The sequence below is a fragment of the Notothenia rossii genome, assembly GCF_949606895.1.
Source record: "Notothenia rossii genome assembly, chromosome: 1".
Lineage (NCBI taxonomy): Eukaryota > Metazoa > Chordata > Actinopteri > Perciformes > Nototheniidae > Notothenia > Notothenia rossii.
This window is the reverse complement of record NC_136912.1, coordinates 21,444,904-21,461,416: the sequence shown is the minus strand read 5'-3', so window position 1 is coordinate 21,461,416 and position 16,513 is coordinate 21,444,904.

Genomic DNA, 16,513 nt, shown 5'->3' with positions numbered 1-16,513 from the left:
TTCTGCTAACGTTGGATTGTGATACGTTCACTCCTGCCCTCTGGAGGTTGTTGGTGATGTTTCTTTACAGTTCTCACGATGTTTCTGTCATCAACTGCTGATGTTTTCCTCCGTCAACCACTTTGAAGTCTGATGCTCAGTACACAAGTGCTTTCTTTATTCTTAAGGACATTCTAAATGGTTGTACTGGCTATGGCCAATGTTTGTGCAATGGCTCTGATGGATTTTCCATCTTCTCTCAGTTTCAAAATTGCTTGCTTTTCTCCAATAGGCAGCTCTCTAGTCTTCATGTTGGTTAAACCGTTTTAACAAAAAATGCAGTCTGCACAGGCAAAACCCAAAGCTAAAACTTAGAGCAGACATGAAGTGCGATTTATTGTTTGAATAATCAATGTGGCAGTGTCAGTAACATGTTCCAATACTTTTGCTCACTTTAAAAATGGGTGGGTTTAAACAAAAGGTGCTATCTTCTCACTTTCTTAACAGATCTAGATGTACATATCTGGAATTAAAAGCTGAAATACTGACCTTTTGTCTCATATTCATCTTTTGATGTCAAACCTAATTGTTTTCAGTGTACAGCAGAAATAAAGCAATTGGCCTCACTGTTCCAATAGTTTTGGAGGGGACTGTACTTGGATTCAAGTCTTTAGGCTAGCAACAATATTGGTGAATTGTTTTAGAAGTGGAGCGTATACTGTAGGTTGTTTCCTTTTTGGGTTATAGTATACTGTAGGCAGTTGTTGCCAATTCTAGAATAGCGTTTTTTTTCACAGCTGAATAAGGCTTGCAGTGACCTGCATTCGTGGAACAATTGGAACAACCTTTGAGCCAAAGTTTTCCGTGACTGACGAAATGTTTTGGTGGCTGTGTACATTTCTAGGTTATTATGTATTTCTTTGCCATATGACGCCAAAAATAAACTGCCTACCCCAACTTTAAGAGTAATAACACTATACAGTCATTATTTATAGCTCAATTCATTACAAAAACAAGATCGAAAAGTTGTAAACTGTATTTAAATGTGATATATAAGTTAAGTTGATTTCTGATTCTGATTCCAAGTTCCGAACAACCCTCACCTGGAGGACTGAGTTTCAGGGGCCGCTGACCGTAGATATGTGCCCTGCTAAAATGTCCCTGGATAAGAAAAACTACAAATACCTATAGTTCTTCTGTGTCTGATCTTAACCTCTTACCTCTTTGCAGATATATGTACAGTAGTAAGTATCTTCTAGTATTTGTATAATCTAGTATTATAAATATAATAATTTGTTTTTTAAATGTGGTTATTTAGAGTTGAATTTATTTATTTGACTTTACTTTGTATTGCAATTCTAGTTTTTCTATGTTTGAAAAAAAAAGATTCTATATGATTCTTTCCCCACAAAAATATTTACACAACCTAAGTGGGAAAAAAAATGCTTTCCCCCCCACAAACAACTAAAAGCAGATGCAGCACTTCAATTTGAATTCAGAAAGTTTGTGTGAGAGTTTAGAGTAGTGTTTCTGACTGGGTAGGCAGAACTGGTAATTTATTTGACAACAAAATCCTCATGCTTGCTACTGAATAGTTTTTCTTTCTCATCACATCATTCACCTACTGTGTCCATCCATCCGTCAAGCGTTTACCGCTTGGAGTCGGATCGCGGAGGAACCAGGTCCAGCAGAGGGACACAAACTTCCTTTCCCCTTGTAACATCAACCAGCTCTGACCAGGTGGAGATATAACCCTCCACCTGGTCCTGGGTCTGCTCCTCTGTCTCCTACCAGCTAGACGTTCCTGGAACTCCCGAGGGATGTGGCTACTGTGGAATCAGGTGACCGAACCACCTCAAGTGGTTCGTTATACGCGAAGTAACAGCGGTTCTACTCCGAGTCCCTCCCAGATGACTGAACTTATCAATGTATCCCTAAGGGAGATGACGGCACCCTCCAGAGAAAATCAATTTCAGCCGCTTGTCTCAATGATCTTGTTCTTTCGGTGATGAACCACCCTTCATAACCATAGGTGAAAGCAGGAAAGAAGATGGACGAGTATTGAGAGCTTTGCCTTCTAGCTCAGCTCTCTCTTCATCACAGCTACTGCAATACCGCTACTGCTGCTCCAACTCTCCGGCCCATCTCACGCTCCTTTGACCCCTCACTCGAGAACAAGACCCTGAGACACTTGAACTCCTTCATTTGGGGTAAGGTCTCATTCATACTCGGAGTAGACTGTTTATTGCTGAGAACCATGGCCTCAGATTAAGAGGTGCTGATCCACATCCAAGCCGCTTCACACTCGGCTGCCAAACCGATCCCAAGTTCACAGACCAATGAAGCCATCAGATGTTGACCTGGGTGTTTACATTAGCTAGATTTACTAGTAGACAAAAAAGTGTTTCAGTCCAAATACAGTACATTAAGGTCTTGACCTAACAGAAGTCACTGAGATAAGTCATTACCATTAGATCATGTTTGTGTAAATTGTATACTTGCCAGAAACACAAACAAACTGATACAAATGCACATAAGCCCCCCCTCTCTCTCTCCAGCTCTCCTCCTCTCTATCTGGAAGTGGGATTAGTGGTTATGGCCGAGGTATGGGAATGAGGCTTACCTGGGAGTGGGAGCCTAGTTCTCAGTCCCTCAGCATGAGAGAGAGGGAGATTAGCCCTGAACATAAACACACTGGGATTACTCACTACCAAGGCTTAATAGATGCATGATACAGTGTTCCTACTGCATGTATATTTATGTATTTATATGTGCTTTGAAACCGCGGCACTCTGCATCCATGTTCATGCATCTTAAAGATGACTTGCAGTGAGATTACCTCCACAGAGAGTTGGGTCACTTTGAGCCTTTCAAACACAGAAACCGGTGTAGGGAGGATTAGTCAGCAAATCTAAATCGACACTTAACAAACTGTTCAGATACGCCTCTTCCATTTCAATTTGAATCATGTTATGGTGTTTACTTATTTAGGTTGTGCCCGTGTCAGTCAGTTGGTGGCTATTTGTTTGATGGAATCAATATTGTTATTTTTTATTCTGTTTACTTGCAACTTCTGCCCAGTCAGTGAGTCGGTAGCTATTTGTTTGTCCAGAATCAATATTTGTGTTACTTCTTCACCTGCTAAGCAAAGCAGCTGCCATAGCAGGGAAAATACCTTATGTAAGTCGGCATTGAGTTCGCTGTGTCTCATTGGAAGTACAACTCTGAAATGTAATTGGTCTCCTGACACATGTAATTGCACATAGACACACTCGGAAATGTGTGCTTTCTCACTTGCACATCCTCTGTTTTCCATGCTTTTGAATGCATCAGAATGCATTAGCCAGAGAACAAAGACTGAGTACATTGGAGGATGTTGATTAGTCAATTACACAACAGGGAGTATGATAAGAAAACTCCAGCGGATCTCATGAATATAATGCCTCATTATGATGTCCACCAGCTCTTTATTTTCAGAGGTTTTCCCATATTTTTGACATTCAATACCCCATATAATCTGTGTTGGGATAGCATCATATAGGTTGTCAATCAGCCTTTGGGTACCTCTGAGCAAATGACGCAATCTTATATTATAGCTATAATACAAACTTAGAATACAAATCACTTACCTATTTTTAAATGTCATGAGTGGGCGTCTCTATTGTGGGGAGTAAATTACATTTCCCACTATGTGATAAGTGGTTTTATCAAGGTTACAGGCAGTTACATGGCAGCATCAATGAATATGTTCTAGAATTTATTCTGATGATTGAAGAAGAAGAAAAAAGTTTCCCTCACAAAGTTTTGATTCAGCCAGAGCAACCTAATAAAATGTAAAATAAGATAGAATATTAGCTCATCTTCCCTTATATCTGCTTTTGGTCCCTGGATACATATGTCTTGACTATCTGTCAAATATTAGGTCAGGCATTTCAGAGGAGCCTTCTTCTTCTTCGTTATTCTCTGGCTTACTGAAGGAGACATGAAGGAGCGTCTTCTCCCTGCTTCAGGTTTCAAAGCCGTGTTACAGCTACCCACTAGAAAACAAAGCATATGTTTTCATCTCGACTTTTAAGAGAACCTACTTGCTATTTATATCCCATCACCAGCAGAAGAGAGATGACAGGTTCTTCTCTTCTTCTGCTTCCTTTCTCTCAAATGTTGTTTCTGATAAATACAATTGAGCAATCAGTTATTTCCTCTCCTCCCTAATGCATTCAGTGTTGCATAGCATTGTGTGTGTGTGTGTGTGTGTGTGTGTGTGTGTGTGTGTGTGTGTGTGTGTGTGTGTGTGTGTGTGTGTGTGTGTGTGTGTTTGCGTGCTGTATCTGACTAGCGTCCCTGATGTCTTACTGCATTTTAAAAGTACCGAACAAGTTAGCTGTCATCCTCAGATGCCAACTTCAACAATTCAAAGGCCTTTGTGAAATAAACAAATACATATTTGACATTAGGCCTACATTATAAACAAAATAATATTTAATTAATATATATTTTTGAACAAAATGAGTGCTTTCCTAGATGCTAGGTGTGAAAATGAAAAATATAAATCTGCTGGTGTGCTAGGGAGGGTGGGAAAGCACAGAGGCACAAAGGAGCGAATAGGGAAGTCTGTAAAAAGGTGAGAAACATATCGTCTGACAGGTGTCACTTTCTCTGCATTGTTCCCCCTGGAAAGTGCTAATAAAACACCTCACAAATTATGTTAAAAGAACAAACCATTTCAAAGTGTTATCAATTATTTTCAACTGATACCTGTTCTGCATAGTAATGTGTAGTTAATTTAAATATTGCTTTATCTGCAGAAATGTTGTTTAATGTTTTAACATATTTATTTTTTATATTTTTTATATACTTAGCAAGAACACTAAACGTTTAAATGTAACTGCCTTTTAATAGTAAGTCAATTAGGATTCTAGTTAGTAAAATGTAACAAGACAACAAAACAAAATGTATTTTTAACACAAAAGTCAAAACTAAAGTCAGTGCGACATTCTACTCTTGTGTCGTCATCGCCAGAAACTTAAAGGCGACAAGAACATGCATAATGTTTTTGATAATGTTATTTAAATTTAAAAAGACACTCAGCTTTTATTGTTTGGTCACAGTTTTCCACAACATTCATAATGGTTGATTCAAGTCAAACTGGACGCCTGCAGACGCAAGCAAAAATGTCCAATATAGAAAGAAAACAGCTCTTAGACATCTTTGGAATAACATGTACGAGGATTAATAATGATTTTCCGGCCATTGAATGTTACACATCCTCTTCTAATGGTTTTCATGTAATTACACTGTTTTCTGGTTGTTGTCTTGCCTCTGGGATCCCTGAGTGTTGAGTTCTCTCGCTCTATTTCGCCTCCAGGAGCCCCACAAATCTGAAGATCAAAGAACCCGAGGAACATTTTAATGGCTGCTGAAATGAACATCTCTTCAGGCAACAGCTCAACTTTCTCCCACTCAGAAACTTTCCTGGAGCATTACATGCGACCCACCAAGTCGGCTTTTACTGCCTACTGTCTTTGCTTCATGCGGGGTCCTAACACCTGTGCCTACATCTTATGGCTGATATAAGTGGAGAAGAAAAGGGGAGTTATTCCCATTAGAACAGCTTCAGAGACCATCAACAGCTTCATTCACATCACAGGGTTTTGTGGATTTTTGTAATGTGCATGACGACTTTTGCACATGGCTTTCCTTCACAATATTAATAAGCATCAGTGTACAGGAGCTTCCAGATCTTAATCAAGATTAAGATTAAGATGGTTCTTTATTCTTTGTAGAGTGATACCTGTTGTACCTGTGTAGCTTCCAGAGTTTAGCCTTTTTTCTAAGAATGTTCAGTTAAAGGTGGGGTAGATAATTTTGGAGAAACCAGCTTCAGTGCGCTAGAATTTGAAAATACACAGCCGGAAAAAATCTGCCACTTCCTTACAGAGCCCCTCCTCCAACACACAGAAACGCGCACATGACCAATGAGGAGATGAGATAATTTGGTGCACAGATGGAAGGCTGACAGGCAGGTATCCAGTTATTTTACCCGGGCCTGCTCAGATGATTGGTCGTGCTTTTTACAGTATTACGGCTTCCACAGATGACATTTTTTTATGGATTTTTTGTCAAAGCACTTAAGATATTCATTGCTATCGGGATGTTAAGAGCATTCCATGGAATATAACACCTATATTGCCTACCCCACCTTTAATTGCTTTTAAATTAAATGTTTTTGGTGCCATGCTGTTATCTCATCCCTCCAAGGCAAAATGAAGGGTCATGGCTTGTTTAAAAGAAAATAATATAGTGTCTGACTGTCTGATGGTTGGGTAGGGTTGTGAGGGATTTGATGCAACAACTGAGAAGGTCCTGCAAGCCCTTGCTTTGAACTAGGTCTGAAAAACACAGCTTAATACAGTAACGTGCTACAAGAACCTTGCATTTCACTCTATCTTGCATGCCAATACTGCCAATGAACTTTTGTTTTTACTTATTTTTGGCTGCCTTGCACACACAACTTTGTGAGAAAATACCGATTATGATTGTTTGTTGGGAGTGTGTGTGTAAGTGAAAAGAGTAAGTTTACATTTGAAGCCTTTTATATAAGCTGTCCACCATGTCAATATGTTTCTCTTTTTGTAGTGTATTGGTCTTTTGTAGAGGTTTTTCAATGCCAGCTAAAATCTTGCCTATAGGGCAGCAAATTGGTCAGAACCAGCCCCGGTGTCATCCCCACAGCACCCCCCATTTGAAACATGTTCCCACGGCTATGACGTAGCCTACCTTTCTCTGTGTTTTTTTTTGTAGTGACGAATGAAGTTGGATGTTGTGGTGGTCGTGTCACTGATCTTTATGCTGCAGACCCTGCATACCGGTGTTCTCTTCTTATTAGCGTCATCGACAACATAATCCTTGAAACCAAACTTCACTATTTTTGGAGTAAAGCTAGCCGCTGCCATGTTAACCGAGACTCCTACATATTGATGTGTGTGTATTTATGTATCTACTATTTCTTGAATCATTACTGTCAGTCCAAAACAAGAGATTTTGTTTTAGTAACATTTTTTTTAAGACACAATCTCTCTTTTCCACTACACTATCTTGAATATTTTAGTTTTTACAACACTACATTGATCTAACAGCTTTAACATTGTAAAGGTGTCACTTCGGACTCTGGGTAATTATGACAGCATGTCCTACTATTTTGAGAGTTTGAACAAACCAGACCTGCATCTATTAATGTAGAAAATAATCAGCACATTAAACCATTATGAAAGTAATCATTAGTTAGCTCATTGTTCAAAATGAGCTCCAACTACAACAGTTAAGTCAACTCGTGCATCGGTAATAACAATAAAACAAATGATATAATATAATATAGTATAACTTGTGTCTACTTTAAATACTTTAACAACACTTTCCTAATTATACTACTTTTACTAAAGTAACATTAACATGTTTAAATGCAGGGATTTTGTAAGAGAGTATTTTGTATAGTGTAGCATGGTCTACTTGACTTATCTAACCGAAGTGATCGTTACGTTACTTTGCAAACCCCCCCCCCACACACACACACACACACACACACACACACAAAAGGACACGGTAACGTTGTGATTCACTTAAATTGATGATACCTACGGTACTGGCTAACAGCAAGGCACAAGGCTACTTCACTCCTTTAGCTAGCTAATGTAAGATACAAATGCTGTCGAGCCCTCACTGCTTGTAAAATAAAGAGCACAAACTGAATACTTACCCGAGCGGTGAGCCCCGCTGTTCTCCGTCATTTTTCTCCCGGGTTGTTGTGATCACATGACTGACAAAGCCGTGCTCTGATAGGCCAGAAGTCGGTTTGATTGCATTAGGGCTCGATTGCTTATCCTGTCTGAGTAGCCCGGATGATGCTGCATCTCAATTTTGGACATGGAATTTTATACAGCGAATTTTTTGACGTCAAATTTTTTTCACTTGAATCTTTGGGATCTGAATTTGAACATTCAAATTTTTTTCACTTGAATTTTTACATTTTTATTTCACATAGGTAAATTCTGAGCAAAAACATTCAGATATATGATTTTCAAAGTAATTATTTTCAATGCTATAAATTCGGTGTCTAATAAAATTAAAATACTTCTGTCTCTTGTTTGCTTCCATATTTTTCGCAAAAACTAAACGTAATATCTCACTACAAAAACAAATGCAAATATTTATTTTTAAACAGTCAAGTCCTTTCAAGTCATCTATCTCAAGCTTAAGTCAAGTCTCAAGTCATGAATACCAAGTCAAAGTCAAGTCAAGTCTTTTATCAATGTTAGTCAAGCAAGTCTCAAGTCAAAAAATATGCTACTGGAGTCTGACTTGACTCGAGTCAAGTCATGTGACTCGAGTCCCCACCTCTGGTGTGTAGTTAATAAATGATGGCTGCGTTACATTTTTGAGCGTAGGTTTCAGGGCTTCGGACAATTTAAATAGAACAGCAGCATCGTTAAAGTTAAGAATACCACGTGTCCTTTTCCTGTTATGACAAGTGAAAATGTGTGCTGTGTAACAGGTCTATTTAGTCCAGTAACAGCTTCTACTATAATAATGGCCAATTGCGAGTATGCCTGGTACTTTATTTACAAACAGACCAAAGGTTAAAACGTTCATTACATCAGCAGTCTTTTGGTTTCATTATGAGTAACCAAAACAGGGTTGCAAATGAACCCTTTCCAGTTTGCACATATGGAGCATTTATTGCATGGTGATTATACTGTAGTGATCACACTGCAGGAAATGTTTTGACAACATATCAAAACCAACACAATGAGGAATTGATTTAACTGAAATGTAGTTCAACATAGCCACAGATTACAAAGTGTCACCTGGAGAAAAGAATATCGTAGGAGTAAACAATCCTGACATGATAATAATAATAATCATGAAATAGTGAAACTTGCTACCCACAAGAGAAAGGCTTTCTCATTCTTCCCACTCAGCATGTGTGCGTTCTTTAATTTGTTAATGTATCAGTAATTATTACTTCATAAAATGGTAATTGGTGAAAACAGCAGGAAAATAAATGTTTTTTATATTTTTTCATATTTTCATAAATAGATTTTTCAAATTCAAATACTGTGGCTCATAAAATCATATATAAATTGGTCACACAGATCATAATTCTAAGTTAAACATATATGTCAATATTTATACATTTCTTTCATTTCAAGTTAGTCAGCTCATGTCACTTATGTGTTAAAAACTGTTTTACAAAATATTATAAATAATATAAATTATTCAAGTTGCAATTTTCTATTTAAAATAAAGGCACATTTCTCACAAGTATATCCCTTTTTACATTGTCTTTGTCCGCCTGAAGCGCAATCAAATTACAATTTATAACTGCTTTACTGTTGGCTTTATGAGATCGTTTAACAAGTCAAAGATTGAATGGCAGCTATTAAAGTACCATTAGTCAAAACAGCCCATCTGTTTAAGACCTATTCATAACGTAAAAAGTAACCCACACTTTTAAATCTGTCGCTCCTCGTGTATAAGTTAGAACATGATGGACAGTATATATGACGCTTCTGTGCAAACTGGGGTGAACTAAGAACACTACTATAACAGAGGGTTGTAGACATTAAGGCAAGTTACTTAAGTGTCTAACAAAAGTGTTATTGAACAGCTTAAGGCTGTACATCTGTTTGACGTGAAGATAAGTCTTGGTTCCCAGCTTTGAGAAGATGTTTCTATACACAGAACATGTTTGGACAGTTCTGGGTCACAGAAATAGCATACAGTGTGAATTGATAAATGAGAGTGAAAAGTAAAACAGAATACAGATGTGATGTTCCCACTCTTAGCAAGCTCCATTGTTACGATTTTCGTATTTTCCATTTTCTCTGACACTATTTCATACATAATAAACCCAGCCCTTCATACAGTATGTCAGTAATTGTTACTTATGTTTCCTGATAGACCTCTGTGTTGACTTGTAGATTTTGCAGTAAATGTAGTTCATTCATCTTAATAGTGGTCAATTCCTACACTAAGAAACTTGTGATTTCACTATTTATTCCAGTTATGTTTTACCTATTGTAAAATGGATTGACTCTTAACTTATTGGGTGCATGAATGCTAAAGCTGAATCATGGTAGGAGTAGTTCATACCATAATACAGTATTTCCCGGGATGATTGACATAGTCGACAAGCATGTGAAATGTTATATGATCTAAGTGTGTGGTTAACATTTCTTATAATACATATTTGAGAGAGACCTTATTTTCTCGCTTATTGAAATGCCTGACGAAGCCTTCTGGTGGCTATTAGGATTGTTTTTTAACAACAGATCACGGCTATGATTCAGCTGTTTCCTTAACTACCTACCTGGCCCTATCAAAGTTTATTTCAAGTCAAATATGTCCTACTAAAAACATGCACAGGAAGGAACTGCTCCCTAACTTTACTAGTGGGTATGGCTACAAATTCTTTGAAATATTTCTGCTCTGGCAGCGAGGACAGAGGGATGATTAACAATATGTTCGTCAGTTTCATTATTTGAATAACCCTTGTTGCACTGATTAATTTCTTTCCTTAAATTGTGATCACTCATTCCTATTTTTATGGGGGCATTAATCTCAAGAGACTTGCATTATTATCACCCCGTGTTTTCCACCCTCTCCTCTACCTCAAAACGGCTGGAAACTCTTCTATCACTGTGATCAGTGAGGTCTATGAAGAGAAAGTTATCTTTTTCAAAGACTCAAAGGTTGTGTTCATCCATTAAGCCAAGTGAGTGCTTGGTAAATGTTATTGAGTGCTGTGCTGCTCATCTAAAGTTTTGTTTCCTGAGGTCTATCCAACCGTTCCTTCATGAACTTTTCCGAGCAACAAGATATTGCTTAGTTTTTAAATGGAAGGTTAAGAAAAATGATGTTTGTGAAGTTAAGCACTACAGCAAACAGTTATCAGTCATTGTTTTTGCAAATCATTTTTGGACAATTCAAATCCACCTAAAGTTGATCATGCTTTGTTTCAGAATAACAGACTTTTGAGCCATCTTAAATAGCCTGCTTCTGCCATACAGGACTACATTCAGTGACATTTGAACAACATTATTTGTAAGACTTAAACATTAATCAACCGGTCACAGACTCTGCTGTTATAAATTCTGCCTTTATCCCATTATTGGTTGTGTTTTTTCGGACATACATCTTTACATCTGCACTGCCTTGTAAAGATTTGTCCAGGCTTTGCTGTTCCTCTGAAAGATGGAAACCTGCCTTTAATCAAGTGGCCATGACGTAATTTTGGCTATCAAACCCCCATGATATTTGATGCAGCCTCAATGATTGAGTTTTCAACATCTCAACATTATTGCTAAATAGCAAAGTTATTATTTTATAAAGCAACCCCCATTTCAATGCTATTATCATGAATAACCTAAAATGTATTTGTTTCAACCCTAAACACAGCAGAACTCACTGTATCTCACATTTATGCAAAGCAAACATTTCTGCGACAGACCATCAAATCCTCACTATAGCTCATGGACTTTTGTCTGTTTGCATATCATTTGCAAAAGGGTTTACATTAGCACTCCAGTTTCAAACAGCTGACAAGCCCCCTGGAACAGATGGAGTATCTTTCAGAAAACGTAACGGTTCTGCTGGTACCTGAGTCATGCTACAAGTTATTCATGCTCAATATTGCTGACAAAAGTCATCTGGTATACTGTCGATTTTTTTAAACCAAGTTTTTACCAAGAATACATATTTTGCCCTGGTAAGTAAGACAGCATTTTTATTTTTTTTATTTTCCAACGTCATGGTAATCAACAGTCAATTTAGCCGTATGATATTGATCATTTTTGTTTTGATGCTACACTGTAGGCAAGGTTAATCATGGCTACAAAGGTAAACAGATCAGAAACGTTTTCTTAATAGTTTACTGATGAATGTTGGCAAGATTGTTTTTTATATTTTAAGCGAACGTTTCTTTAAAGGCATAAACAGCTCATTGAGTCAATATTGAAAACATGGTCTAACAGTTATTATAATATGACAAAAGTGCTATACGCTGCAATACAGTTTGACTGCAATTAAACAACCATTTTTTTAATAATGAATTATGCTTGCTTACCAAAGATTTTAGATATTTAATTTTCTTTGTTTTTAAAGTCATTGCTCTGCCCAAGAATATTCTAAAATGTATGCTTGATCTTTTCATAGGGCAGCTAGATGGAAATCACAGTCTAATTGAACTTGCATCTCATATGATCCGCTGTGCAGATGTCCAGACTCCACTCATAATCAATATTGCTTTTGGCCTCCCTACCAACATGTATATCATCTGGCTGATATTGGCAGGGCCAGGAGATAAAGCTGCAGAGGTCTTTTCTTTTAACCACGCCGTGAGTGCAATTGACACCTGTATGGCAAATGTTTTTTCGGTAATTGTGATGAAACTACAGGGTCAAATAATACGATTTTGAACTTCCTCTGGTGTAGTAAAACTCATATTTTCAGGGCATCCATTGTTCATGAGTTGTGTATGTCTGGAGCTCTATTTAGCCATTGTACAGTACATCCTGTGACATTCCTGAAGTACAAACTTTTACGATATAGACTTAGCTGCATCTTTTATGTCTTGGTTTGCAGTGCTGGTGTGTTTTTTAACTCTTGTATGGGTTCCATTTCAAGCCATTTACTTTGTGTGTTTTGGTATGGCTTTTACCGGGTTTCTGGTCCAGCTCTTTTGTGTTGTGGAGACACTTTGTGCACTTCTAAGACATGGACCAGGCGAAGGGAACCAGGAGGGCAATGGGTTGAACAGTGCAAAACTGAAGGCTTTAAAAATGATTTGTATCATCTTTGTAGCTGAAGGAATCTGCTATCTGCCCTATATCTTTTCAATCATTTTGCATGGTCATTTATCAGAAGAGGCTGAATCTAAATTGTTTTGCATTGCCAGCTTCTTGGCTGTGGTAACTTGATTCATTCCACCCTTCCTTTACATTCAGAGAGCTGGAAAACTAAAACTCTGTAGTAAAGATAAAGCATAATATCAAGGTTCAAGGTTCAAGGCTTTTATTGGTCATACGAACATAGCTACAGTGTAGTTATGACGATGAAAGTCTTAGGTCACAGGCTCCTCCAACAGTGCAACACAATAAAACTGAAAAACTGAAAAAAATGGTGCAAGGGAAAATAGTAAATACAAAAAGAAAAATAGTAAAAAAAGTGAAATAGTGCAATAGTTCCTGATATAATAATATATCAGGAACACGACACCGCAAGCTTAAGAGATACAAGTATTAACTGTGATCACCAGAAAAATGTACTATTATTTTGAAGAATAATAACATGAAGTAAACATTTTCAAAGGAATAGTTAAGCACTATGGGAACTGACTTATTAACTTTATTTTCAAGAGTGAAATCAATAACACAGGTGCATCACTGGTGGTTGTGTTTACAGTGGCTGTAATAGATACTATTTTTAATCAAGCTGAATTGTTCACAATTGTTATACATCTATATGTTTGTCTGAACAACACTGTTGAAGTAATGTTCATTTTTTCTTTTCTATTTGTTCACTTCCATTATTACACTAAACAAATATAAAAATAGACAAAATAATGCAAATATTTCACAGCAACTTGACAGAAAAGTGTGACTCAAATGATGTGTCTTAGTATTTTGAGCTTGATCTGTCTATTGGCCTGGTGTGGGAGATTGGTATGTTTTTATATACATGTACACCAAGAGTGTGTTAATGTTTAAGATGATTTGACATGTTTCATAAGATTTACTCATGGACTGTGTAATAGTATTGCTATCTTTAGTATACCTCATGTTCCTTAAATGCGCTAAGATATTAGAAAAAAATCATTTTCTTCTCCAATTTCATTTGAGCTTCACAAGGTGCAGAACATGTTATATGGATATTAGATTTTCTATTCTTATCAGCTCATTTGTTTGTTTATTCTTGTGTTTTACAGTTTGCAGAGTTGATTTGCTTTTCTCACTCACTAAATGGTGTTGAAAACAAACAAGTAGCCACGTGATAGACTTACATACAGTAATGAGAAAACATAATCATTCTAAGGTTGTATACTGAAAGAGTCATACTGTGTAAATGTGTTATATATTACATTATATGTGGAAACAACAATTGTGCTTTAAATCTGCATGTCTGTTAACATTGAGTCCTGGCTTTTTCAGTTTTTTCTAATTTAGCTGAGTGCAGTTTCTGTGATGACTCAAACTGAGAGAGATTGTTCACTAAAGACCCCCCCCCCACACACACACACACACACACACACACACACACACACACACACACACATACACACACACACACGCACGCACGCACGCACGCACGCACGCACGCGCACACACACACAAACACACACACACACACACACACACACACACACACACACACACACCCCACCACCAACACCACCACAGCCACCTGCTTGTCATGAACGAAGTCTTTGTGATTGACACAACTATCTCATCAGCTTTCCCCTCACACCCAGTAAACACTGCGGCCAAAAAGCAGTGACTTAGTCTGTTTGATGAGAACAGATCATAAACTTGATTTTAAAGTGTTCCCAGAAACAGCATTTTCAATTTGAGTTTGGGTTGGAAATTAGCTCAATTAAATGTGTTCCCAGCGGTAAAATACAGCAGCCGTCACTGACTCGGAGCTCTCCTCTGAAACGTGAAAAATACTAGAATGTGATTTATTTATCCTTCACTGTCTTTATCATCATCTGTTTTTTACTTTCTCTGATCCTTCCTCAAAAGCTCTCCATTTCTGTGCTTGGTTACAACGTGTTTTAAATGTACATTCAAGGATAATGAATTGCAATCATATAAAATAAGCCTAATTTCACAGTGACTAGGTATGTGAACATGTTTGAAATCATATTAATCAACAACAAGGAAAGTCAGTAGGATTTTCATATTGTTTATGATAATGTATTTGAATAACGGAGGGACAAGTTCATTTAAACTTTTTTTTTTTAACAAATTCCAGATAAATTCCAGGCACATTCCTGTGTCTGCACAGCACTCTCATCACTAAAAACACTATGTGAAGAACATTTATCAAGGAAAAGAGAGGAAGCCAAGGATGTCAACACATTTGATTGGAATCATGCTTTATAATAACAAGTAGTATCAGAATCAGAAATCCTTTATTAGTCCCGCAGCGTGGACATTTACAGTGTTACAGAAAAAGTTGAAAAGCAGGTTTAAAAAAAAAAAGAGGTACATGAAATAATAAAAAAGTCAGTAATACAATTTAAAAAAAAGAAGTATCAGAACACGTACGAGGAATTTAACTTGATATCAAGATGCATACATCAAATGTACATTTTTAAAAGTACACAGAGAGTCAACTATATAAATAACACTGTAATACAAATATAGTAAGATAGCAATAAAATAAAGCAGTAATTTACAACGAAATAGAATGCAGTACACAACCAAGGCTAAAAATGATTCAATAATTAAAATCCCAATTACAGATCAGCCCTCTTACTTGATTTGCTATTCAAATGTGGTTTAACCAATGCGTAGATGGCCCTCAATTTGGTATTGTGCTTTTTTCGTTGTTTTGTTGCTTTATTTTGGGAAGGAAAGTAAAGGCTGTAAGTGCAGCTGCAGGCTAGCCTGTTGGCAGCTGTATGCTAAACGCTTCCCTTGTTTGTGACTTTAAATCAAAGAAAGTCTTCTTCTGGTCAATGCTGGCCTTCAGGCTGCCAGTTCTAGGAATCCATTGAGAAAAAAAAAATCAATTAAACAAAACATTTATTGTTATGGAAAACATTTGGTAAGGTTAACGTGTTAGAAAGTTATTTGGAAATGACATGCTCAAAGACAGTTTTTACTTTCTTAGTTTCAGATAGACTGGTACGGAAACACTTTCGGGGTCATGAAAGTTGTAAAGAACTTCATCTTTGACTTCATCATGCAAAAACAAGAGATTTGGGGACAAAATCAAACACAGACATAGCGGCAAAATCCCACAACTGGTACCTCAGAAGATTTGATTTCGCTCTAATCACTTCAGATGTGTCAGTCTTTCGTTGCACCCCAAACTCCCTTCAACTACCTTTCTGCCTGCCCTGATTCTTCACCTTGCACTTTCTCCCCGAGCTTTGAATCCTTTTAAGTCCCTCTTCATTTTTTTTATTTTTTTTTGTATCCTCCATTTCAATTCCCCTTCTATCTCCCTCTGTCTCTCTTTATCTTTCATGCCTCCCTCCCTTCCTCTCCATGTAGGCTGTGTGATATGTAAATGCGCAGACAGCTGCTCTCGTTCTCCGAGTTTTGATTCAGCAGTCGCCGTAATTAACGGCTCTGCGAACTGTGACTCATCCCAAACTAGGTGAGAGCAGCTCTGACGGCCAATAAGCACTCTTTCCTCTCACTGTAGTCTCTTCTCCGTCCCTAAAACACACATAAACAAACATAGGGTATTTACCGAGACATTCACTGAGAAAGTTATCTTACCTATTCCTAAAACTAACCCTAAAACA